The 27,750-nt window shown below is 48.8% G+C and overlaps 1 protein-coding gene across 2 annotated transcripts in view; it reads left to right on the plus strand.

Moving 5' to 3' along the window:
• Nucleotides 1-369: 369 nt before the first annotated feature.
• LOC119174547 (uncharacterized) overlaps nucleotides 370-27,750 on the plus strand; it is a 35,145-nt gene continuing 7,764 nt past the window's right edge. Inside the window, exon 1 of one of the 2 annotated variants that reach the window (XM_075895473.1) lies at nucleotides 370-906. The gene's annotated coding sequence lies outside the window, so the exon portion shown is untranslated. The remainder of the gene's footprint in view (nucleotides 907-27,750) is intronic. The other variant, XM_037425495.2, reaches the window with a different exon arrangement.

Raw genomic sequence — 27,750 nt, forward strand, 5'->3', positions numbered from 1 at the left:
TTAAGTACCGCAAAACGATTCCATTTATTCATCCCGGTAAACTACGAACTTATCGAAACCTCGAACGTGCGCCACAAGCCTGCATTCTAAAGTTCGTTCGCGTAAAGCGTAAAGATGCATTCGCGCACTGAAGCGGCGATAATGCGTTCGCATTCGCGCTGGATGCGAAGGGGTTGGGTTGCACGTCCGCATTATCATTACGAGTCTCAAAAGAGGGTCCCCCCTCCCCCCCAACACCCGCTCGCCACTCGTGCTATAAACGGGTCGCAAAGATGCCACGCGAGTCCTTGAACGTCACTTCCGCACGCACGCACGACTTCCGCTTTCCCAAAGCGCGATCGTGCTAGAGTTTACTAACCACGCCGACAAAAGCAGCTCCCAAAGCGACGTAGGCAGCGACAGAGGCTCTGATCTACCCTCTGTTGTGAGCTGGCGCATCCAGTTCTGGTTCAGGGGGGTTCCTCTCCCCCGGTTCCGTGCTTCCCCCTCTTTCTGCCATTCCCCTCGAACCCCCTTTCAGGCGACGTGAGAGCCGGAGAGGGAAGGGCCACTGGGGAGGGAAAGGGAAGACTCGTCATTCTACGTGGAGCCCGACCGACAACGCGTTGCAGCCCGACGATCGGGTGTCGTCGTTCCGCGTCTCGGTTGGTTCGCGAAGCGAACGAAGAAAAAAAAAAGACCGCGCAGCCTCTCCGCGTTGATCGTGACCGAACGAGCATTTGAGTGCGCAACGCCGACGGTGTGTCGTCGCCGCTGCCGCCGTGCGACCGACCAACACGATGGAATAACAGCTCATCGCAAGCAGTGTCGCCGACGATCGGGCTAGAAGCCGCGGGCTGCCTCTTTGTCCCCAACAGCACAACTCTTCAGGGCTGTGCGTGCTATCTCGGCTTGTCGCTCGCAAAGGTATGACGCCTTGTGTCATTAAGCGCGCTCGTTCGTGTGTGTGTGTGTGTGTGTGTGTGTGTGTGTGTGTGTGTGTGTGTGTGCGTGTGTTACCGAAAACAAAAGTGCGTTTCCGCGAAAAAGTGGCGCTCTTTATATTTCTTTAACGTGAACTGAAGGCCGGCCACGTACTTTCGTGCGCTTGTTTCTTTTCAAACTTGCTCCCGCGCGTGAGATGAAGATGCCGGAATACTGGTTCCGCGGCCGCCGCCGGCCTAACGTGCGCGGCATCTATGCGCGGTCCGGCTCCGCGCATCTTGCTACCGGCCTCGCCGGTGACGCCAACGGCTAAGCTATGCCGGAAAAGAGCGCAGTTGGCGTGCGTTTGGCTGGGCGTGTGATTTAGGCTATTTCATCGCGCACTTGCAGAACCATCCTTCGTGTCACTGATTGTATCTCTAATAGTTACATGAAGTTATTTCGTTTCGCGCGTTGCATCAAACACTATCAGCTTTATCGAAAAGGGTACCCGAGGAACCGTATGTCTATTTGCCTTAGGTGACATCCGCAGCGTTACCACACTTTTAGAAGTCAACTCACTTCATTTGTGGTGCAAGTGAAACAACCTACCTGCACCAGTGAACAAACCAATTTAATCACGAAATATTTGAATGTATTTATGCTTCCGTGCTTACATTTCGATAACGTACATTAATGGTGCTAGTGCTAATGCGCAGAGCCGTTTGATGCTGTACATATTTCAGTATGGTAAAGCAAATATGACTTCTAGTTTGCTTTTGATGGAAGCAAACTCGACGAGGGAAGCAACAGAGCGACGATGCAAACGCGCCTGCTAAGAACGAATATTCTATTCTGTACGTAGTGTATCACATTGAAGGGCCGTCAATGCAGTCACAGTCTTTACGTGTCAACGTTAGTGCTCTCATTTAGGATAGGACAAAAATAAGCATATTTCGGTAAGCGCGCCTAAATCTTCGTGCTTCACATGCATATACGAGGCTTATTCAAAAAGTTAAAGCCGTTTGGTCCTCAAGAAATAAATATTCGCTAGTAAAAGTTTCTATTGGCAGGTTTAGTTTAATACAATTCCAGTTCACTTTTACACGTAATCACCGTAAACTTCTTGGCACCTTTGGCACCGCTGCAACAGTTTCGTTAGTCTCTCTGCAAAGTTCACCGCCTGGGAATTTTTCGATGACGAGTTGGTCGGTAGGAATTATTGGTAGCTTGCAGCTTGCGCACACTGTGAATTCTGAATGTAAATTTCGGAGCATTCAGCGAAGGGGAATCTATTCGACAGGCTACAAACTGTCAGTCGTTGATTTAATCACTATTATCGGCCTATTTGTCGGCCTTGATGATTAGCTTGCCATTCCGCTCTTTGTCGTGCAAAAAAAAAAAAAAAAGAGAGAGAGAAATAGGTAGATTCCACGTAACTTCGGAATCAATATTATGTGAAGCATGCGGATAGGATGCGACTGTGTTGTAATTTTTTATTGATCGAAACGTTACGAAGTGGAGCTAAATATATGTACAAATGCACCCACTGACATACGTTTAACAATCGCATATGTCTTGCATTGAAGTTGTTCGCAGTTGCGTAAAGACGCCCACAGCAACATGGACATTAGCATCACCAGAAGCGGTAAGCTGATATGAAGCGCTGTGGTGCTTGCGAGGATTGTAGCCCTGGACACTGCTATATAGATGAATTTCAGCGGATGGCGCCCAACTACAATTGACGTCAACCCGACATGACGGCTCTATCATAGGAGTACACACATAATGTTTATAAAATTGGATATCCAGTACTGCAACCAGTATCGACGTTTGTTGAACATTAAGGTTTATTTGAAAAGTAGTTCCGGGACCTGGTGTGGCTCTCTGGTATACCAGAGAGCATCAACAATTCTATAGAATGCTATAGAGTTCAATTCCTGCTGGGACCCTAACATTTATTCTTTGCGTTAGTCTGGTCAACACTGCCGATGTCAGCTTTTTTTCTTAACGCTCACGCGTTAAAATAACCCATGTGTGTTCTAGCCGTTCCTGAGTAGATATAAAGTGTCAATCACCTGTGGCACCCCCCCCCCCCCCGCGGTTTCCACCAAGACTACTTACTGTCTTGGCGGAAAGTGTTTGACGATGTATACGCGGCAGAACTGTGACATTATTCGTGCCATGACCAGCGAGTCGTATTCTTCAAGCCATCTCACCCTCGCATAATATTTAATTTCGGTGTACCCCAAGTTGAGGGGATTGGTCATATGAGGGCGACTTGATAGATGATAGATAAATGGATGGGCGCTCTAAGTGCCTGCTGTGTACACAAAGAAATGCTTCGCGTTTAAAAAGTACGGCAACTTGTAAAGTATGGGTGCCATTTTCTGTCCTTTCTTTTCCTCATCACTGTAGGTTCATAAACTATGGGCACAGCTCCCCGTGTGTGTGAGATGCTGATCACCCTTTTGCCTGCGAAAACCTAATTACAGCTCGAAATTCCCAACATTGTGGGTGCAACGACGCTCGCGGACAGTTTCATCGCCGTTGCCCGTCAAGCAGATGACTATACTGAGCCTGAACAATAACCTCAGCACCTTGCTGGAGAATGACTCTGCACAAATAAATATTTATTCTGAAGCGTAACTACTTTAATATTAGGAAACGGCCCTTTCTGAATCATTCTCGTACATTCGGCAATCTATACAGTGGCTACTGACATTCACGAAGGTTGCATACGCGTGTTGAAGAATAAATATATTCTGGAATATCATTATGAGGCGTGGTGTTGTTGCGACCTCCGTGCACAATTTATCGATCTCTTATGCACGCTAGAGCGTGTTTATATGCGTGCGTGTGCATACACACACGCAAAATTGAAACTTTTCGGGGAAGAGAGCAGGGGGGTTGTTGACACCCCCTTGTGGCCACATTTATCGAGATGGGGACGTGACAGACGGGGCCTTTGGGGCTGCATGCCGCTACCTTGATTCCACGGCAGTGTTTTGGCAGTGATGCGAAGAAAAGCAGTGTATAGGTTCGGGGAGGCTGTATGAGTATATTTGCATATCTAACTTACCCTGCTAAAAGCAGGCCATGAACGGCAACTTATTCGCACCTCCGAATGAGTAGTTCCCATGCGGTCAATCAAAGGTGTTAGCGTGTTTGTCGGTAGCGTTAATTGTAAAATTTTAAGTGTATTATAATGATTGAGAGGTGAACGGATGGCGTTTCGTATAATACGTGAACCTTGAACGAACGGACAGCTGACCAGTAAGCCCTCGGATAGTATATATATACACGAAGGCATCAAGTCCGCCGTATACGAGACTTTCGCTGTGAATTGAAGGGAATTTTTTGAGCCTTCACTCATGTATGCATTCATGTTACAGCAGTGTGTGTCGTAGAATTCGTTGTTCAGTATGGAGCTGGTAATACCACTGGAATATTTGCCTTTGCACTGCTGCCATCTTGCGCAACCTGTGCTGAATGTCATCAATCCTTACCTTTCCACATGTTTCTGTGTCGGCCTCTCTGTCGACGTCTCTGTGCGTGCTCGGGTATTTTTTTTTTTCGTTTTCTTCAATGACCGCAGGAGGGTTTTTTTTTTTACTACGTACTTTTTTGTTAGTCTTTTTTTTTTCACATGTGCGAACGAAGTGCGTATATCATTTTCTTTACTGGGGTTAGGCTTGGAGACTCTTCATTACGTAAAGCAACAAATATCTCGACCTATACGTCCTCGCACACTCTTTGCTTCGGTTTCGCTCACGAACACGTGGCGCAAGCCGCAGGACTCGCCCTGGGCGCTTGATGATGACACGTACAGGACGCGCAAAGCACGTGTTGGATGACACCGGTTGGCCTCGCAAAGCAATGACTACGCGAAGCGCGTGTGAACGACTCACACGTCACCTCGGGTGATGACATGCGCTGATACCTCTGTATTGCAGTTTGCACTGTTCACCGTGCTATATAAGTGTTCCAGCGAACAACTTTGCCGCTGACAGAAACCGAACAAGGTCGCTAGTTTGGTGTACACCTGCTGCGAGTCATTTTTAACAAAGAAGCTTTCTGGCAAATCGTTCCTGGTCCGTCTCATACCCCCTTCCCCCCTCCCCCCCCCCCCCGCAAAAAAAAAACTACGATAAATAAACGAGTATACGCCACAGAATTTGGGTAAATACCATACTCACCACTGAGTCAATATTATACACCAATGAAGGAAGCTACAGTGAGCCCATCTCACGGGCATAGGCCACAATAATTCGCACGGCCTATCGGAAAACTATGTAGTGCATACGAAATTGCATAGCCAGGTCCAAGAATTTGCGTGTGAGTATGCGTTTTGAGAAGTTAGGCCTCTAATTGCTCGAAAAATGGCTCAAAGGCTTGAACTAAGCCGCACACGCTGGATACACAGTGAAGCTGATCGGTCCGACGCGTCGTGACAGGAAAGTTCAACCCCGCTAGAGTAATGTTCGAACCAAGTTCAAGCAGAAGTTCAAGCGAAAATTTAAGCAAAAGTTCTGTCTGCATACAGCAACGAATAAGCACGAGACCGATAAACTTCGCCGCGTAGGGAACGTTGCGTGGCTTAGTGTAATATTTAAGTCATTTTGTTTTTCGTCAACATGCATTCCCTTCCGTTTGTGTCATAATTAGTATACTGTGTGTGAATGATTTTAAATGAAAAGAAGAGAAAAGTGAGCCCCGTAACTGTCTCTCAGGTGGAGGACACCTCCACAGTAGCTCAGGAGGGGTAGGGGTAAAGGAGGGATTAAAAGGATAGGATTAAAAGGTAAAGAGATAGAGAGAGGGAGGAAGGAGAGAGCGAGGCGCAAGGGCAGCGAACGACAGAAAACGACGGAAGTAAAGAGGAGATTGGAAAGATGGACACAGTCGCAGGAGTCCGAGGACGGGGCACCACTGGGCGAGAGCTCATGCTGGCGGCAGGAGACAGCGTATATAGGGCGAGCCAGTCGGCCAGAGCTGAGCTATCGTCGGAGATCGCGGGGGCGCAATTGGTTGGCACGAAATCCAGAGAGCGAGTTACTACTGTTCAATTAAAAAGGCAACAAATTATGCATTGTATGGTTTCCTTATCTTCATTATGGGTTGGCTCCATTAGGCGGTGTCTAAAAAAAACTCGTTCCTCGATTCCTTCTTCTTTCGTTGACTCAACATCGCGTACAGGTCACGTGGGGCATATACTCCTTGCTCGGATCGAGCATAGGGCATGCATGCTGTGGGTGGAACGGCAGTGCAGAAGCGTCAGTGCACGTGCATTAAACGTGGTGGTGGGCCGGTCTGTCGGCTCCCCCAGTTATTATTTTTATTATTGTTATTTTTATTTGCGTTACGTCCCGACTTGGCCTCCGCCGCGGCCGTCATTCGCGGAAAAAGGAGGTCGACGACTTGACGGCCGCAAACCCCCTTCGCCGCCAACGGGTAGTGCCGGAGCTGCTGTTCGGTTGCTATAGGCTTGGCGCTATCGCCTTTGTGCCACCTATAGCACTCACTCAACCGCCTGGAATGGCGACTTCGAGAAGCGTTGACTAGATTAGAATAAGTAGATACGATTACAGACATCGCATTAGATTAAATACACAAGCTTATTTGGATGGTACGGGTTATTCGTATGGGAGATAGTGCTGGTGACAATGATGACAATTTGTGTTGTTCTCCCCTTTGCAACGGGCGATCTAACGGGCAATCCAGATCTTGCACTAAAAGGTCTCCGATCGCCGATCCGATGTGTTTGCGGCCGGGCGTGCTGTATCCTGAAGAGAGTTCGCACACCGCCAGTGTTCTAGTCTTCGCTTCGTTGCGTCCGCTGCTTCCCACTGCTGTTGCTCTTGCGACTCCCGGAAGCCCAGCGCCATCACCCAAGCATTGCACCAGGGTGGACAATCCTTCTCTGTTGAAAGAGTGCGTACCGGCTGTGGCCACCGGTATGAGGCCGCAATCCAGGCCTTTTTATGCTATTCCGGAAACACGAGAATTCTGTTTTTTTTATACCCGGCGGGGAATTACTAAATACCGAGATTCGAGCAACGGACCTCTTGTATGCGGGGCTGATGATCTGCCTAATAGACTGGATTATAAGAAAACACAAGACAGACAGACAGACAGACAGGCGGACGGATAGATGGATAGATAGATAAATAGGTAGATTGATAACTCTACAACAGTGACTTGCCTGCTCCCCCCCCCCCTTTCCTTCTTCACTCTGGTATACCTGCATTCTACAGTATAGAATCCCTTTGTCAAAATTGGTAATCTCCTGCAGCTGCTTCCTTCGTGATCTTATATAGTAGGATTCGCCACGCAATGCCAGAAAATTTCGTTAGTTTCCCGAAGCGGCCAACGCTCGCGCCTATCCGCCGTTTCGCTTTGCTGCGCATAAAGTCTTACATGTAATACGCAACAGGCTGTGCCTGTAATTAATTGTGTAAACAGCGGGAGTCCCTGCAGGCGTGTACGCACTCCGCGTCTTTCTCACGCACTGACGGTGTTGCAGCTCACCGATGTGACCGCGTTCTCAGGGAAAGCGCGCTAAAACATCTCGCCTCGAGCGCGGTGAGTTGACATCATTCCTCTCTCTCTCCTCTTTTTTTTGTGTGTGTGTTTCCCACCACGCATTGGATAAACACATTGAAAAGAGAGCTCGCGTATTGTCGGAAACCAGCCGACGGGGAACGTGATCCTTACGTTTCCTTTTGTGAAGCAAGCGGCGAACTGTTAACGTCATTTACGTTTCGACCAATAAGCTTCTACCAATAAACGTCTTCGCTGATTGAATGTTGTCTCTCGCCTCCGATTCATGTGTGACCGTGTTTCTCCTTCTCGTCCATATTAACCTGAAAAAAAGGAATACGCGGAACTTTAACGGCTCGTTTTTTCTTCGTTAGACGCCATATATCAATGAGGACTAACACACAATGATGAGGAGCTCAGTTGGTATAGAGCGTCGGTCGCGTTATTCGAAGGTCGCAGGTTCGTTCTCTGCAAGCGGCAAGTTATCTTTTCGTTAACTTTTCTTTCTTCACATTCGCGTTATAATTACCACTCACATCCCCCATATACTTTCCTTTGCATCGTTCTCTGTTTTTTTTTATTGATATGATATATAAGGTGATGTTGGCGCACCATTATGGCGCCGGCTACTCCTTAGCCGTTGAGTGAAACTTGAACAGGTATCTTCAAGCAAAACATACAAAGCAGTGCATGGGAAATAGAAAACTCGGGCACAGATATGCAAATACACACTTATACGCACATATCACAACATAATGGTAAGTAAATGTTCGAAAGTCAATGAATGAAGTCTCTGATAAAGTCCCTCGTTAATATTCGGTCCACCAGCACAAAACAGCAGAGCACACGTCTGGTCCTTATAATGATGCATTCGCTCGTGTGTACATAATGATTCTCATTGCCTTGAATAGGTTGTTCAACTCGGACACTTTCTTTTGTACTTCGTCGGGAGTTTCGTTTGTGTGAAAACATCTCCGCCCCACCTCGAGCCGAGCGGCAACTTGTGAACTGTAAAACAGAACCATCGTTCTTACATGACTTGTTTTGACGATTCTCACTATAGACCTCTGTCGACTGACATGCAACTGCGTATACCTCGCCATCGCGTGTGCGGACATATGCGCATACCACAACTTCCTGCTTGGCGCCGCCAGCGACGCGATTACGGCGAGGCGCGCGCCAATACATCCGCTGGCGAGAAACAAAACAAACATCCCAGCGGGACTGCAGTACTTGTATGGCACAAATTTAATGAAAAAACAGCAGACAATGAAACCGAGGAAGGTGCAGGGGACGTTAATTGTAATGCTTTGCGAGTATTGTAGTCATTGTGGTATATATTAGGAAGTAAAGTGGACAAAAAGGCAACTTGCTGCTGGCAGCAAAAGTCGCTGGTTCGGTCCATGCCAGCGGGAAGTTTCTAACTATATCTACATCACAATTACTCGAGTAATCGTAAGGCAGTGCCGGATTTTGATTGATATGCGGGGTTTCACGTCCCAAAACCACCATATGATTATGAGAGACGCCGTATGGAGGGCTCCGGAAATTTCGACCACTTGGGGTTCTCTAACGTGCACCGAAATCTGAGCACACGGGCCTACAACATTTCCGCCTCCATCGGAAATATGCAGCCGCCCGAGCCGGGATTCGAAACCGCGACCTGCGGGTCAGCAGCCGAGTATATACTTAGCCACTAGACCACCGCGACGGGCAAGACAGTGTGATTAACATCCCCTACAACTTCCTCGGTTTCGTTAGCTGCTGGTATTCATGAAGGTTGTGCCATTCAAAAAAAAATGAGCCCTCGAAAATTTTTTTCCGACTTGTCCCCGATTCAAGAATCGAGAAATTTGAGACGACGCTGTACTTCCAAACAGTTATTAACCATCATATCCGCGCAAAAATTCCGCATACTGTAAGTATTGATTATGGTATAGACGGCTTGCAAGGCTGATTATCAGTGTTTATTATCAGGAGCGTTGATATGAATGGTTTATCTCAGATCTCATATACACATTTTATAGGCTCCTCACTTATACGTTGTTTACCCGCGTACCGCTTCTGGCGTCCAGTCCTTGAAAAGAAGCTGCGGATATAAATGTGTGACTCACCTTTCAAAACTTACTTCCCGCAACATTACGGCATGCATGTTGCGAAATTGCTGTATAATTAAAAGAAGAATGCTGTGCGCAGCTTTTAGTCTAACCCGGAAAATGTAAGCGAATCCTTAACTCACACCTCGGCCGAAATCCTCGGGCATGCAACCAGCAAAAGCGCAGCCTTCGAAATTCAGTTCTGCTGCTGTTGCTTGTGGGTGTTGTGGCTCGCTCTCAGTATAGGAACGCGCTTGGTCTCAGGAACCTTTGATCGGGAGCAGGTTTGATCCGGATCGTATTTATCAAAAGTAGTCGCTCGGTCAAATCGCCATACGAGAGCCACATCGCGGTCGTTTTGATACCGGTCGGGTGCTGATAGCAATTAAAGGGACTGCTCATGGGTGCCAGCATATTGTTTTAAGGGTGCGAATCGGGGTTGAATCACGGCGGGAAAGAGGAGGCGGGGCGAGAATGGAGATGCTGGTGTTGCTTGAGCAGGCGGGGGTTAAAGCTCGTAGTCACAAACCAATCTTATCCTTATATTGCGCTTTCCTTATCGGTTTTGTGCTTTTATCACATGTCATGGCTGGTATTTGCAAACCAATCGGATATTTGTTTTACCCTGTTATCATTTTTGTGCCCTTGTAACACATGTAGAGTGACAAAATCTTGAGGAAAACATGAGATAATTATGGATAAGTTTGGTTCGTGAATGTGGGCCTAACTGCCGTTTTCATTTATTTATTTATTTTATACTGTCAGCCCCATTTGGGCTATAACAGGGGTGAAAACAAACAAACATGCATACACAAACATTATGCATTAAGCAAACATTATATAGTGAACGTGAGCGGGTTGGCATGGCTTCGTGACAGGCGCGGCTAAACGGGACTAGACCGGCAGGACAGTGCCAAGTCTTGCCTATCTTTTTATAGTCCTGTTTGCCCGGACAGTTCCCTGTTATATATACTTATCACGCAAGCGTTGGTTTGGCTGTGGGGAAAGGGAGCGGGTCAAGTGCCCAATTTGCCCCCTCCTCCCCACCGACGCGCTTGCGTGGAGCAGCACCTGATCCGGAACACGCCTAATCCGGATAGGCACTGGTCGCTATCAAATATGCCCGTCTCACTCTGTTATAACGGTACATCGCATGTATCGCGAATTCAAAAAGAAAGAAAGAAAGAAAGAAAGAAAGAAAGATCATTTCCATGTCAGCATGCAGGAGGCCGCCTGTTCTGATGCACAGAATAGCGTGCGTATCACGCAGATGCATGCGACTCTGTAGCGCACTCGTAGCTGTCTAGACGAGCCGATAAGTGCTGCCAGATTTCGTATAGTGGGCGTTGTAAACGTATTATTATATATGCATGCGTGGCACCCACTGCCGGCGATGTCCGGGACGAGAAGGCGGCACGGTGGCCTCGCCAGCGTGGTTAGGTTGTGCGCGCGCGAAGAACACGCCAGGACGAGTTTGAGGCCTCGATGATCTGCTTGCATTTGGCAGGCGCGTATACACTGTACAGTGCGACGTCGTACGGTAAGGCTGTATCCAAATCAGGAATGACGAGCCGCTCATATGGCAGTTTAACGCCGATAACCGGTGACCAAAGTGGCTATACGAGGTATTGTTAACGGACGTGACAGCGAAGAGCCATGTGGTCTCCGTTGTTATAACTTGACCAGCGCACGAAACGGAATAAGGTAATTAATCCTGGTGTTTTACGTGCCAGAACTATAAGATTTTACTATATATGAGGCATGTTGTAGTGGTGAGTACATAAGCTCAAGTATGACCACCTCGAATTACGTATCGTTACTTTCATCTATGTAAACGCGTGAATAATCAGACTTAAGTTATCCACGATGTATTGGTTGCGGTGCAGGGCTGTAGACCGGATTCGGGTTCAATCCTGGCCGTGGTGGTCGCATTTTGGTGGAGGCGAACAGGTAGAGGCGCGTGTCACTGTGTAATATCACATGCTCGTTGAGGAACATCAGGTGGTCGAATATTCCGGAGCCCTCTACCGTACCGGACGTCTCACAACAGCATCGTGGTTTTGGGAGGTAAAATCCCAGATATTATTTTATCATTTCATACAAGTAAATACGTGCTTACCGAGATTTAGATCAGTGACGGCATACGTTCGCGCTTCAAAATTGTGCTTATACATACGTCAGGGATGGTCACTTGAGAGCCAGGATGTTCGGGCAACCAATAGCTGCAGATGCTGCAAGCAGCGTGAGCACTTACGTAAAATACGGCAGATGGTTCCACCGATTCTTGCGAACAGCCAAAAATCGACACGCGCGTGGCGGAAACGCAAGGCCACTGACGTGCGAGTAAGTTGGGCATCCTATATAAAGCATAACTGCAGTTATATTCCATCGTGCGTGCGTGCATGTCTGCATCCGCGCGTGCGCGTTCACGAATCACTTGCCATAACTGTCACTTGTTTACAAAAAAAAAAATAGCAGCACGGTCGAGTTTTGATCATGGTGTATCCGCATTTCGGGACTTGTTTTCGTGGATGCAGTTGTCAAGAGCGAGCAATGCCTACATTCAGGTGTCGGATATATACGCAATACGTGCAAGCGATCGAGATTCATCAGGTGAGGCGATATGTTGAGTATGCCTTTAATCGTTGACCGGTTTGCGGTTCTTGGCGAACGCGAAACCCATGCCTGCCCCTCACCGCAGCTGCTTGCCGATCTGTAGTGTCTGTAGCCGTCTCAGCCGTCGGCAACCATGCGTGTGTCAGGTACGTGTGTGGTTGAAATGCAAGAACACCCGCGTAATTACATTTAAATGCCCGTTAAAGAACCGTCGGGAACCAGGGTCAATTAGATGGCCCCCACTTACGGCGTACTTTAATCACGTCGTGGCTTCGGCCCGTAAAAATCTGCTAATTTTCTTATTGAAGTGCATAGCGTGTATTACTCGCACGGCGCGTGCCTCAGTGGTCTGGCAAAGTGAACATTGCGGAATGCGTCCAATGAACAAGCCAGTCTATGTACATGCAGGCCATCGTTTTCGTGTATATGCGACAGGCGCAAGGAAGCATAATTTCGCGATGGTGACACAATGTTAACACGGTGAGTGTAACCATATGGTAACAGGTCGTATAGTGCTACAGCGCGCAGATAGACCGCCCACCTTTGAGCTGCGGCTACCAGTGAGAGTGAGCTACACCGGTGTTGCGGTTGCCGGCAGTGGCACTGCCGTGCTAAAACTTAGAAGGGCTCCTGTCAGGGCAAGTTGGCGCGAAATTTGCGAAGTTAACACGAAAGACGAGACGTGAGCACTGATCCCGTTTGTAGTATACATGTCTCGTCTTTTGTGCTGGTTAACTTCGCAAAACAAAGCTGTTCTTGTAGTTTTAACCGCCATGGTGTTATATACCGGCTGCTTACACGTAACGTACCGTCAATGTTAGCAGGCATACTGCGACAGATGATGAAACGGGCTTAAAAAGAGCGTCTTTGTGCCTTTTCATGTTCGCGCGCTGTTTAGCAGTATTTACTGTGGTGTGCAGGGGTAATCAAAAGTTCGCAGGCCACGTTGCCGTAGCAATACGTGGAATGGTGGCCTGTAGTGGCCGTTCTGGACCGACAGGTCCGATTTGCCGCTGCAAAAGCGCTACGTATGTTAGTCACATGTGCTCATGTGTTTGAAAATGTTGAGCACGTTGAGTTTCTAAAGCAAGGAGCTATTACGCGTCGTCGCAGAGGCTATATCGCGATGACATCAGTGAATCGTACCATCAGGTGTTTGCGCTGAACCTTTCCGTTTATTTGTTTTTTGGTGATGCATTTTTCTAGGGAGTTACCGAGATGACACGCCTATCATACCGGCAAATTTCTCGGTTGCGTGGCTTCTAGACGTGACAGTACCGCAAGATGGCGCCCTTAATGACTTTCAATGCAAACTGCTGCAGTAGATTCATTTCATTTATTTACAATACTTCACAGAGTATAGAGAGCATGGGAACAAAAAAAAATACTCGACATAGCTTGACTAGGCTTCCTAACCTGGTACAGTCCAGCGTCATGCAGTCACAATACACACATTTTGTGCGATAAAATATACAAAAAATTCGGCACATTCCACGTACCTGGGAATGGACGTTATGCGAAGCACGCGGAGGGAAAGTGACTATGTTGCAATTTTAAATGCGAAGCATTTCTTAGCGATCTGTGGCGACTTTGGCCGTATCGATCTATCTAGCCGCCTACGACACGGCATGTAACCCCCGAATGCAGAGATGTTACTTGACTCGTACTTGACTCGTTCTTGACTCAAGACCGTCTTGCCGGTCGCCATAAATCGTTCTCGAACTTGCGGATGACTTGAAGGCGACTTGGCTCGGTCGAAGTCAGGACAAGTTTCAAGTCAGCTGCGGGGCTTGCTTGAAAGCGACTTGACGTGTTATTCCAACATGGCCACCTCTCGAATGGACGTCGCGTGAAAGGTGGCCGCTTTTGAGTTTGCTTGCCTCGCCTAAAGCGTAGCATTTTTTGAGGCGCACTGCCTGCCGAAGATTCTTGGAACCGCTTTACGTGACCAAGGAAATCCGATGGAGTTGTACGACGAGCAACAATTCCACGCTAGGTACAGATTCATGAAGAACGCCGTGGGGCAGCTGCTCGTTATGTTGCCGCTCCGTGAAAGTGGGGACAACCGAAGACAGCCCGTGCATCCAGTGTTACAGCTGATGGCTCTCAGGTTTTACAGCGCTGGCACATTCCAGCCAGTCACCGGAAATTTCGTCCGCATTCCGTAGTCGACAGTGTGCCGTGCAGTCGGAAAAGTTACGCTACTCATCGCAAAGCACCTGTACGCGATGCTGGTGCGCTTTCCGCAGCCGGCGGACTGTTATGAAGTGGCTGAGTTCCCTTGCGCGACAGGTTGTGTCGACTACACACACGTGTGTATTAATAGCCCCGGTGTCTACAACGCCGAAGTGTTCCGTAACCGCAAAGGCTATTTCTGTTTTTCTATAACACGACGACACTTTCCGTCTCTTTCGGTAAAAAAAAAAAATGACTCGGTGCTGTGTCCGTGTGCCTCGTCTATCCTTTCGTCCCGTCTAGGGCGCTGTTTCTCGCTCAGAAAGGCATCGCTTGTAGCACAACGCTACGTAAAATTACACACACACACAAAAAGAGGTGCCCCTATCACGGGTTTTTTAATCCGCGTCACCATCATGCAGCGATACATTGCTGCACCCCGCGAGACAGAATTCTGCTGAGGGCAATGTCCTGACCCCCGATTTTCTCTTGTTTACCAAGCTCAACAAAAGGATACGAATCACATTTGTTCCCAGAACTTGTTTTTTTTTTCATAATAACTGCGACCTAGCCCATTACAGGCATGCACACAGGCGAACAGAGGCAAATACCGTGAAAATCGCGTCACATCGTGAGCCAGGTCAGCACAAATACATGCCATGGCGTTCGACTGAAAAAAAAAAAAACGACGAAAGAACCCAACGCGATGCTTGTTTCTCCTCCAAACAAGCAACCATGGAGAAACGCACCGCATTTGGGTGGCCACTAAAACCAGCGGGCAACGAACGCTTTACAGAAGCAACACTGTGCATCGCTGTGGTGGCAGGCACCACGTGCCGCTCGTTAGCCGTAAAATGGCAAGAATGTGCTTGTGGCCCTTCGTTTTTATAGTTATTTTAAAACGTATGGTCTTTTTTTGGTGTAATGCGTGTCTTACGCGAACAACTTCACTATTACCCTCGTTAGCAGGCGAGCAGCGTGTTTCTGCTTTGAAGCTCGTTCTTGACTTGACCAAGCAAGACAGCCTGAGCATCTATGAAACGCGAAGGCTGCCTTGGGCGTTTTGAAGTCCCCTGCTTGCTTCGCGCCGACTTGCTCAAGTTAAGTTGAAGTCGCGAGCCAAGTAACATCTCTGCATTCGGGGGTAAATTGAAAAAAAAAAAAACCGACGAAGGAACCCAGCGCGATGCTTGCTTCGCCTCCAAACAAGCAACCATGGAGAAACGCGCCGCATTTGGGTGGCCACTAAAACCAGCGGGCAACGACCGCTCTACAGAAGCAACACTGCGCATCGCTGTGGCGGCAGGCACTACGTGCCGCTCGTTAGCCGTAAAATGGCAAGAATATGCTTGTGGCCCTTTGTTTTTGTAGTTATTTTAAAACGTACGGTCTTTTTTTGATGTAATGCATGCCTTACGCGAACAACTTCATTATTACCCTCGTTAGCAGGTGATCAGCGTGTTTCTGCTTTGAAGCTCGTTCTTGACTTGACCAAGCAAGACAGCCTGAGCATCTATGAAACGCGAAGGCTGACTTGGGCGTTTTGAAGTCCGCTGCTTGCTTCGCGCCGACTTGCTCAAGTTAAGTTGAAGTCGCGAGCCAAGTAACATCTCTGCATTCGGGGGTTAGCTCTCCTGGCTGTTTCGATGATGGTATACGTACTAAACTTGGTATGGCATAACATGACTGTATGGCGAGCATAAGTGAGTAGTCAAAACCTAAAAATCATGATATGTGTGTCATGAATGTCTTAATTTACATTTCATGGTCTAGCTGCTCTCCTGGTGGTTTTGTTGACATTACATATTTCGAAACTGGTATGGTATAACATGACTGCATGGCGAACACGAGTGACAGACCCTAACGTGGAAATCATGACTTGCATTTCAAGTATGTCACGAATACACGCCAGGCTCATGGTGCGCTCTCTGTCGTTCCGCTAGCCTTACGTATGCCGAATTTCGTATTACCGTACACCAGAATGCATGACGAAAATATACGACTGGTGGTGCAAACGTAACAATAATGAGATGCATGTCACGCTCATGACGGCCTCGCGGCCGTTTCGCTACTTTCCCATATACCAAATTTGCTATTACGTGACACGAACGGGTGACGAAGGTAAATGACACATCCAAACATGATAATCATTACACGCGTGGCACGGATAACATGACTACATGCTTTACACTCATAGCCCGCTCGCGACCATTTGGCTAGCTTCAGACATACCAAATATGGTATCGCATGACTTGAATACACGGCGAATGTAAATGACACGTCAAAACACGATAATCATGATATCCGTGTCATGTAAAACATGACTACATGCCACGCTTGGAGCACGCTCGCGGCCGTTTTGCTAGTTCAACATATACAAAATTTGGTATTACGCGACGTGAATAGACGACGAAGGTAAATGACACGTTGTTGTTGTTGTTGTTGTTGTTTTCCTGTGCAAATGGCTCGTACCCAAAGAAGGGGATTGGCCGATTATAAGGTGAATTTGCCCTAAACTTTCAGCATTGCGTCATTCCTACAATTTTTTTTGTAACTTAATTTTGATTTGAAATACCGATATCAAGTTTGCAGAAAAAAAAAGAAGAAGAATAGTGAGACAGCAATCTGGCAAGAAAATCGTTTAGTCGCAGTGATGTATTCTTGAACGGCGAATAAAACATCCCTCGGCTGAAACTCAGTGTAGAGGCTCCAAATGAAAGAAGATCAGGTTGTGATAGTTGCAAGCCCAGTCTTTGAAGAGGTGGTGCTAGTATGCTTTGCCTGAATAAATCGAAACGGCGACAATGTAATAAAAAATGACTGATCGTTTCCTCTTGATTACAGTAAATGCACATAGGGGAATTCAATATGCCTGATCTATGCAAGTAAAAATTGAGGGAGGTAACGCGGCAACGAAATTTCGTGATGACAACTTCCATCATCCTTGAATTAGTCAGTTCACTGCGCCAGGGAAATAACAAGTGTTTGTACTCTGGAGAAGCCGTCAGTGCAGGGTCAGATAAATTTTGCCTGATTTTAAGTGTGCGAAATCGCGCCACCGTAATGTACACTGTATGAGGGAAAATAGGAGTAATTGGTGTCGAAAGGGATGCCTTCGCAAGAGAATCAGCTATTTCGTTTGACAACAAACCTTTGTGCCCTGGTGTCCAGATTAAATGAATACTTCGGAGATGACAGGGGATCAACGATTTAAAAAGTTTCACTATAGGTGAGTGACCAGATGCGGACAGAGAAGAGCACACTGATAATGAATCAGTTATGACTGCTACGACTGGAATGGAGATATTTACCTTTCGCAAAGCTAACACGTCCAAACGACACGTGCAAACATGATTTTCCTACACTCTCTCGCAACACGTGCTCCGGTTGCTAGGGGCGGTGGTAAGCGCGCGCGCCCGCAGCTGTTGCTATGGAAGAGGGAGTGAGAGCGTATAGACATAACACCTGCCGACGCGCGGATGCTGCCACCGGATCCCTGACATAGCCCGACTAGGAATTGTATTCGCATTATGAAAAAAAAAAAAAACGGTGCACGGCCTAAGTTAGAAGCGCGGTCGCCGGTGCACAAAAGGAGTCCGTCTGTACATCGCACACTATTGTTGCTAAGCGCGCGGGAACGTCCGACTATTCCCAGTGCATTGTCTTCTGGAAACAATAGCCTTGATATGCGAAACCATGGCGTTGCTCCGCATGTAGGCCTAAACAGACGGACAGAAAACTTGCGTGCCAGCAAAGCGCGCGTGAGTTTACAGTGTCCTTCTTGCATTTTCGGCATGCCTGCGCGCTGAGGACTCGTCGCTCCCGATCGAGTTGACAACAGACAATAGACGTGGCTAGCGGCGTCGGTCCCATTGGTTGCAGGGGCGCGAGGTTCGACCGCGCTTGTATATATAGGATCGGGAAGTGTATACGCTTGTGCCGGTTATTTGACCAGCGCGATGTGCCACCGAGTGTTCGCTCGAACCAAGGTCAAACGCGGGACACTTGCGTACGTGGACGTGACGGCCGTGCCCTAAGTGCTTCGATATGACGCCCGCGGTGTCTGAAGTTTCGTTTCACGTCAGGGAAAGCGAGTTGATACGTTGGCTATCATGCACAATGGAAACAATTGAACGCGCCTTTATCATCGAGACGGAACGAAAGGGCTGATTGTCTCGCCGCGCGAAGCTTTTTCCTGGTACTTCTCTGTCGATATTGGCGACTCTTGCGGCGTTCGCACTTAGTATGTACATATAGGGTTTCGCACTTAAATGTGCAATACCACGTCATATGACTGTAGGGCGTTTAAAGGTGATCGACTTTTCTTTAACAATGACCGAACATGTCGTCATATAGAGGGATATTGTGTGGTTGGTAGTTTTAAAATATGGTCGTATATCGTTAGCGTTCTTTGGGTACAATACTGTTTTAATGAGGGCACCCAAGATGAAGGCACGCGTGCAGCGGCGACGAACGTTAATGCGAAGCTTTGCTTATATTGATATAAAACGGCTTGTTAGCGAGCGGTATACGTATGGACAATGCTTTTTTACTCATTCGGCGTAGAGAAGTACTGACACGAATATTAAATATATTCGTTTTGTTGCTGACACTGTTGTTGATAATCCGAAAAGGAGTATCGTGGTGCCTGGGACTACGCCGAATATATGCATTTTAAAGCTGCTACCTTATATAAATGGTTTCAATATCGAAAAGGTGGTTTAATAATTACGTGTGAGCGCAGTCAGGCGTCAGGAGCAGATGAAACCCGCGACGTTCAAGCAGCAGCCGTGCCATCTGCGGCCAGTCTCACGTGGGACAAGTAAACAACGATGTGAGAATAGTCGTCATGTGACTCGTACAGCGACTTCGCCGGTTTACGTTGCGTGCATGGCCCAAGAGTTCGCTAACACAGCGAAATTCCGTTGAATTGTCGTCATAACGTTCACCGAAGTGGTGTGGGCTTGCAGATGCTCCTTGGCCGACGAACACTTTAAAATCGCAGTGAGAAATTTTATACTGGTCGGGAAGAGCGCTAACACTAACATAACAATGAAATGACAAATGTCCCATTTGCGATGCCCGCAAATCGTGTCAGCATTCCTTTAAGAGGGAAGCACATTTCGACGAGTAAACACTCTTCTCGCGCACCGTTCATTTCCATGTGCCCGTGTACGTTGTATCTTGTGATGTTTACGCACCTTCGACGACATCTCGAAACGCCCATTCCGCTGCGTATCTCTCTCTCTCTCTCTCTCTCTACACGCACGCTCCGCAGCCTGCAACATGTTTTGGATACAAAACACGTTGAGGGGTAACTGAATGGGAAAAGCTCACCGCGTTTTCACACTAGGCCGGAAGTCGGTATTCGTCTAGCTCCGTATGTACACGGCAGTGGTCGAAAGCGGAAAGTAGACCTTGAGACGCGGATAGACGGCGGGGGTGCGGGGGGGGGGGGATATTTTTTTAGACTTCGTTTTGTCGTTTACTGCTTTCTCAATGTGGTTCCGCAACATCTGTTGCGTTGCGCAGTGAAGTACCCCCCCCCCCCTTCACCCTCCTTGCATTTGTACAAGCGATATGTAAACAAAATAACTCGGTCTTCGCGGGTTCCATCCCGGCCGTGGCGTCACGATAGTTATAGCGCGAGAACAAAACGACGACACAGAGACAAGAAGGAGCGGTCGCGTTTGGGTGGAGGCGAAATGGTATAGAGGCCCGTGTACTGTGCGATGACAGTACACGTTAAGGAACACCAGAAGGTCAAAACTTCCGGAGCCCTCTACTACGGCGTCTCATAATCGTAATCAAACATTAGTTTTGGGACGTTAAACCCCAGACGTTTATATTATGTACATAAAAGATGTATGGGTAGAACCAACCCAAGTTATCTTCGTACAAAAGCAGTTTTAACACGTAATGGTGTCGGTCATTGCTTCTCGCGGAAAATAAAGTTGCGTATACTAACGCTTTTGGCGATGTATTACGTCGGCCACAAGGCTGGGCTGTTACAAAGAAGTGAGTGAGCTAGAGAGTGAGTGGCCGAGCCCGTGCCTGATTTTACGCGTCATGCTTGTAATTTTATCAAGAAATGTAGGAAGAAAACGAGGCTGGCGACTTCTCGAAGCGTGTCGGGCGTCCGGCATGCCAGTAAATTGAATGAAAACACCGGCTGGTGTCACAGATTGGCGCCACCGCTCCTTGGTGAGGCGTGCTCGAGCAGCGGCCAACTCCTTTGGCATCCCGGAATAGGATCTGGCCAGTCAATCACGCAATATGCCGCAACTTTCCGGTACATTTTCTATAACAAAATATTTCTACCACCACCACCATCAACAGCCCCGACAGTGCCTCCGCGATAATCAGCAGTGGGCGCCCAGCTTAAAAGTTATTACGAACAGCATTCATGCGGTGTTGTGAGGTCCGGAAGATATCACGTAAGGGGGCCCCGCCGCGGTGTTCTGGTGGCTATAAGGTACTCGGCTGCTGATCCGCAGGTCGCGGGATCGAATCCCTGCTGCGGCGACTGCATTTCCGATGGAGGCGGAAATGTTGTAGGCTCGTGGGCTCAGATTTGGGTGCACGTTAAAGAACCCCAGGTGGTCGAAATTTCCGGAGCCCTCCACTACGTTAAACCCCACGAATAAATCAATCAATCATGTAAGGGGTTCGTGCTATCGATACCGATAAGGTGGGGTGTGCCCGTTGTTTGGGGAAAAAAAGAAACTACAGAGAGACTAACACGGTGATCTGTGCGAGTTGGTATAACATCTCGGGTAAACTTGGGAAGAAGAGAAGAGAGAGCTCGCGGGGACTGGGCTTGCGTGTGTACGGCCCGCGGCGATGGCCTGCAGAACTTGTTTGAGGGAACAACGGACGTTGCCCCGCGTCGTCGGAGGAGAAACACACGCGCTCAGTTGTTGACCGAGAGAGGGTTGCCAGACGGGTGTGCCCACAGGCCGCAGGGTCTGGCACGCTGCGTGCACTGCGCGCGCGGCGGTCACGTGCAACGCGGACTCGTTGACAAAAGGGTGCTTTTCGCCTTGACCCCGCGGCACAATCTCGGTGAGGGGTGGCCGAGATGGTCTATATATCTTCCTTGTCGCGTTGTGTCGCCGGCGGGGCCCGTACGGGACCGCGGTCGCCTTCTCGTTTCGAGCTAGCGCTCTTCTCGTCTCGAAGCTGTTGTTGGGCGATGTCGACGCCTTTCTCTGGTTGCAGAGGAAGGAACAGGGCGTTGCGTTCCACGATGTGCGGTGCTTACGTCATCGCAACACTGCCGAGCCACGGGATTCGCGCCGAAAGGAGGCAACGTCTTCGTCATGAGAATTCTCGCTAAGACAGTTAGGGCGTGTGTACAAGTGTACTTGTTGGCATCGTTAAACGTGCAAAACGATTTCGCCCGAACTGTTTGACGCAGCGTTTTTTCTGTGGAGAGTCTCGTGATACGAGGTTGCTGGCCCTTTGGTTTGTTTTCTTTTTCTGCTGAGATCTCTGTTGGCCTGGAATGACTACCTGTAACGTGGGTGTTGCAGTCTGAATACTTGGAACGCGTGAGGTTTCGAGGATAGAACAGGTCGCAAGTTCGCATGATTCAACCGTGGTTTGGCGCATTCGTTACATAGTTTTGTTGCACGTCGTAGTTTCAGTTGAACAGACTCCACTTGTTCAGAGAACGCATTTTTTTACGCGGTTTCGGGTTTCCGGCGAGCACACGGGTGAACGTCTCTTTCTCGTTTTTTTTTTTTAATTTTCGAGCTGAAGATTGTTGGCGTAGTAGTACTAACTGACAGGAAGATAGTGAAGTAAGCGGTGGCATAGCCGATATCCTAGTTAATACTGACAGAAAACAAAACAACACAAAAAGGATTTGATCAGTTCACGTCATAAGAAGGAACGATAACAGATCCGCTAAACAGGAACGCTAAACAGTGACGATGTGACAAAAGGCCTGGCGTAGCGAAGAAATTAAAAAAAAAAACTCACAGGGTCTCTTATAATTCGGCTAAAACAGCCTAAAAGGCGAAAGCCAACCTTTTCTTCTTTTTTTCTTGGGTGATGTATTGGTCTGCGGGTGCGTAGCCAGGGGCTTAACCCCTTGATTTCATATAGGACACCCCGGTTTCGCTCTCTATGCTATGGCGAAAAAAAATATAGCGGACGCGGGGGGGGGGGGAGGGCAGCCCCCCCCCTCCCGTCCGCGATTTTTTTTTCGCCATAGCATAGAGAGCGAAACCGGGGTGTCCTCCTGGAAATCACAGAGGTGCCCCCCTCCCCCCCTCAAAAAAAAAGAAATTTCTGGCTCCGCGCCTGCCCAGCCCCCCTCCGAAAGTTTGCTGTATACGTAACGTGGTCTTGCAGACTCCGTAATCGGCCGCCCGCCCACCTTTGGCCAAGCGACGATGTCACGTGATGACGTTCTTGTGCGAAGTGACGTTATGTTACGTCATGATGATGACATAAATTTTTTGCGATATGTGACGTCACCGTGACGTCACCATGTGATGATGGTTTTGTGCATCACTCGTTGTCAATGTTCGTGTTTATAACCTGGCTTATAGCCTGGCCTGTTATTCCGGGTGTCGGGTTATGGCTATAATATAGGCATCCAGCAACACGCAATCGTCTGGTTCCCTGCTCACATAAGACAGATCGAGGGTGCTCCGTCCAACCTCAACGGGCCGGCCCACAGAGCTGCGCGAGGGGTCGTCGACCACGTATAGCTACTGTACAGCGTGGCGATGAGGTTCTGGACAACAAAGATCCCCCAACGACGTACAATAAACTTATAGGCTAAGAACTCTTATCTGAGGAGGCGAAAGTATCCGCCACTGCATGCACAGTAAACTGAAGAGGCCTCAGGCATTGACGCTCACTCTTTCAAGTCGGGGCACATCCAAGTGCCGCATTCTTGCTCAAAATTTATCCGGCGATTCAGGCGTCAGACGTGCGTGCTATGCTCAGACTTTACCAGCTTAGACCACATACTCTGGCGGTTCCCTGCGTTACGGGTTGAAGACGTCACATCGTTCATGCCTCGCCGCGATGGTCTAGTGGCTAAAGTACTCGGCTGCTGACCCGCAGGTCGCGGGTTTGAATCCCGGCTGTGGCAGCTGCATTTCCGATGGAGGCGGAAATGTTGTAGGCCCGTGTGCTCAGATTTTGGTGCACGTTAAAGAACCCCAGGTGGTCGAAATTTCCGGAGCCCTTCACTATGGCGCCTCTCATAATCATATGGTGGTTTTGGGATGTTAAACCCCACATATCAATTAACCAATCACGTCGTCCAAGTGGGATGCTGTGCTACGCAATATACGGATTTAAGGACTCAGCTATGGGCAGTTCAACATTCCGCATTCTTGCACAAAATTTATCCGGCAATTCAGGCGTCAGACGTGCGTGCTATGCTCAAACTTTACCAGCTTAGACCACATACTCTGGCGGTGCCCTGCGTTACGGGTTGAAGACGTCACATCGTTCATGCCTCGCCGCGGTGGTCTAGTGGCTAAAGTACTCGGCTGCTGACCCGCAGGTCGCGGGTTCGAATCCCGGCTGTGGCAGCTGCATTTCCGGTGGAGGCGGAAATGTTGTAGGCCCGTGTGCTCAGATTTGGGTGCACGTTAAAGAACCCCAGGTGGTCGAAATTTCCGGAGCCCTCTACCACGGCGCCTCTCATAATCATATGGTGGTTTTGGGACGTTAAACCCCACATATCAATTAACCAATCACGTCGTCCAAGTGGGATGCTGTGCTACGCAATATACGGATTTAAGGACTCAGCTATGGGCAGTTCAACGGGCCCATGGCGTGACGGAGAGGTTAGGCCTATCTGTCCCGACGTGGGAGTGGCCCGCTACGTGCTAGTTCACGCCCCGGTGGACCTAAATAATTTTTTTCTATAAAGTTTCTCTAATCTATACCATTCCTGTCGTCTCAACTAATTTGCAGGCACGAAATACAATCAGCTCGCGTAAGGCAGGGTGGTTTGAATATAGTTGAGAGAGGCCATCGTCTTGCAGTGAACAGGGGATAAGCAGAGGACAATGATGATTATTATGACGATGGTGACTAGCAGACGAACTGTCGACGAGCGAAAATTCGGGGATCTAGGTCGCCTATGTGAACGCGATCGCATTAAAGATCCTCATGGCCCCAATAACTGTATACGTAAATCGCCATTCAAACTGATGTCACCGGTTTCTGTACTTGCGTGATGATGTTCGTTGCGTATTTGCGTCGTTATAAAGCAATTTTTAAAACCTGCTGAGTTGCTTGATCGTTTAGAATAGAGTGCAGTTGACTTTCACCGACTAGAAAGGTAACCCCATCTGGCGTTGTGCCGACGTCTATGACGTTGTGGTCACTCCAGTACTTCACGTCGTGGTATTTCCTCCTCGCCTCAGCATCTCTTCCATTCTCCCCTTCTCTTTCTCTCATCGAGGCTCTCATTAAGGAAGCACGGCTCATCTTGGTGCTGTAATAAAATGGTGGCTGATAAGCACAGGCAAACTGAATTTTTCGTTTAATGTTCTTTTCCGAGAGAAGGGTACATGTCGGGCCGTCTGCGTCGACGTGTAGCATTCACTTGAGGTGGCCGACGACACCGGGCGCAACGACTGCGCCGTCGGTGAAGCTACTGAGCATCTTTTTTGTTACGGCCCGACTCACACAGACGAGACGCTTCATTTCTGCACTGCCCTAAATGAACTGGGCGGAAGTGCTTTCACTGTCGACAAAATACTGCGACTATGGGGCTGCCCATCACAGTTGTGAAAGGCAACGAAAGCGCTGGTGCTTTATCTCAAGGATACCGTTTGCGACATCAAACGCGAAGCTTCTGCGTCGTCTGGAACAGTGTCTCTCCTCCACTGTAACTTATCTTCTCCTTCTCTTCCTCCTTCAGTACAGGGCAGCCTACCAGGTTCAGCGCCGGCTAACCTCCCAGCCTCCTATTTTTATTCTCTCTCTCTCTCTCTCTTGTTCCTTTCACTAAGCGGGCACATCAATTCCGACCCTTCGGGATTCTCGAAAATTTTATAGCCTTCTCGCGCATAATTTCAAAGCACGGGTGTGATACACTGCTTTCACATGTGTCGTTCAGTGACGACTGATATGTGAAGGATTGGTTTCTGACTGATTTTCATGTTGACTTACCACTGTTGACATTCGGTCGACCATTGCAGTGACTAACCTTTATCTAGCCTTGGAAGACGCTGCCTGTTGCACGACAGTGCGTATAGCTGACACCGCAAGCCTTTTCAACCACCAATGTTTGTTTAAGGGTGCACCTACGCGCAAGCACACGAACCTCTAGAATTCAACCTCCGTGGAAATGTGGCCGCCGCAGTCGGGATCCGCTCTCGCGACCTTCTGGTCGGCTCTCTATAGCGCCTCAACAATGCACATATAGACCACCGCGGCACAAAGCTGTGCGTAAAGCCGTGCTGCAGGCCAGCCTCTCTCATTACGCAGGCGAGCATTTTGTATAAGCCACGCCGACCGCAGGCAAGAACAGTTCTGCCGTTCCGGCGCCGGAAACGCGGCCACGCAGCGGCGCGATCCAACGCCGGGTCACGGGCGCGGAGTCGCGAATTACGGCATGAATTTTAAGCATGTGCAGGGAGGAAGAGAGATAGCTGGGGGCCCTCGCCGCGTCGTACAAGTCGGCGAAGGCCACAACACCGCACCGACGCTGGTTTCATGCACGTGTGGCCGGCGCGCTGTGTGACCGCAGGCCGCCATGCAAGCTCGACCCCGTTTACACCAACGCGCGGTTTCCACGGCGAAATCGCGCCACGCCGCGAGCGGCGAGGACGACTCCGCTTTGTAGGTTTTTACGTCCATCGCAGCTAAGCGGAAAGATAGCAAGTTAAGCGCACATATAAACGAAATTGGTTGCAGCAAAGACTTCATTGCAGGCTGTTTGGTTCATACTTGAACTTTAGACGTACCCGAAGGTTACGGGATGAAACCCATGCCGCGGCGGCCGTGTTTCTGTGGTGGCGATGTGCTAGAGGCGTGTGTACTTAGACTCATGTTGATGGTCATAACTCTACTAAAGTGTTCTTCATAATCATATTGCTGTTTTGGGACAAATAAATTATAAATCCTTGTTATTACTATATGATCTTTAGACATGCTGCATGAGCAGAAAGAGCAGGAACGCAGAAAAGATGGCTCTTTTCTGTGTTGCTGCTGTTTCTTACTGCTTGCGAAGCATGTTTAAAGTACAAACAAAATGAATACTATTAAGATAAAATGATTGAGCCAGCATCGGTGTGCGTGTGTGAGAAAGAGAGAGAGCAAAGGGGGATGTGGGCGAGCGTAGCAACGAATTGAACCAGCGACGACGGTGGGTCTTCTTCCTTGCTTGGCGAAGCGTTGCATGGCGCACGAGTTGGTTTCGCGCCGGCGACATCGTCGAGGTCATCAGATGCGAGCCGCCGCCGCAGCCTCGACACGGCCTCAGTGCGCTTTCTCTCCGGGAATGGGAAACACGCTTGGCCGCGCTGACTGGCGCGCCTCTTTTCCTTTTTAACCCCAATATCACTAATTGCCGTTCCCTGCTGCTGCCGCTGCCCCAGCGTGGCCGAGTGAGCTCGTTGTCAGGTAAAGGTTGAGAGCGAGGGAACACTGAGGAGAGGGTTAATGCTTGCCTTTTGTCGGGTAAAGGATGACAGAGAGAAAAAAAAAAAGGTAGAAAGAGGGTGGTTCAGTGAAGGGTCAAACCCGGGTTGGAATCCCCCACTCCTCCCTTCACGGCTCTGACCTTGGTGGTACACTTTTTTTTGCTCATTCTGAACGAGTCACTGTGCTGTTCCTGTAGCTATTCACGGAGACGCGAGCGTGACTGGGTGGTACTCTCTCTCTCTCTCTCTCTCTCTCTCACACACACACCGGGGGCCTCGCCACAGGCGAGCATACACTGTCAACGTGCGCGAGCTGTTTCTATGCGGAAAGGCGTTTAGCGCAAAATGAACTGTGTGTGTGGGTGTGTGTGTGTGTGTGTGTGCGTGTGCGTGTGTGTGTGTGTGTGTGTGTGTGTGTGTGTGTGTGTGTGTGTGTGTGTGTGTGTGTGTGTGTGTGTGTGTGTGTGTGTGTGTGTGTGTGTGAGTGCGTGTGTGTGTGTGCGTGCGTGCGTGCGCGCGAGTGCTTGAGAACAGCCGCACCAACCAAGCGTTGAAGCCGGCTTGCTATCACAAGGTCAGTGATCAAACGAAAAAGCAAACACAGGCCACCGGTGTTTCAGTTTGCCTTCTGAAAATGCATCTATTATGCAGGCGCATTAACTCTACGGTTAATCGTGAAGGTTTTCCTGCATGCTGGGAGCGCATAATTTTTCCGCAACATGCACGCGTGGACTTTCAAAGACGAAAAACAAAGTTAGAAATGTTTTGACACCAACCTAACGATGTTT

The sequence above is a fragment of the Rhipicephalus microplus genome, chromosome 5 (genome assembly GCF_043290135.1).
Source record: "Rhipicephalus microplus isolate Deutch F79 chromosome 5, USDA_Rmic, whole genome shotgun sequence".
Taxonomy (NCBI): domain Eukaryota; kingdom Metazoa; phylum Arthropoda; class Arachnida; order Ixodida; family Ixodidae; genus Rhipicephalus; species Rhipicephalus microplus.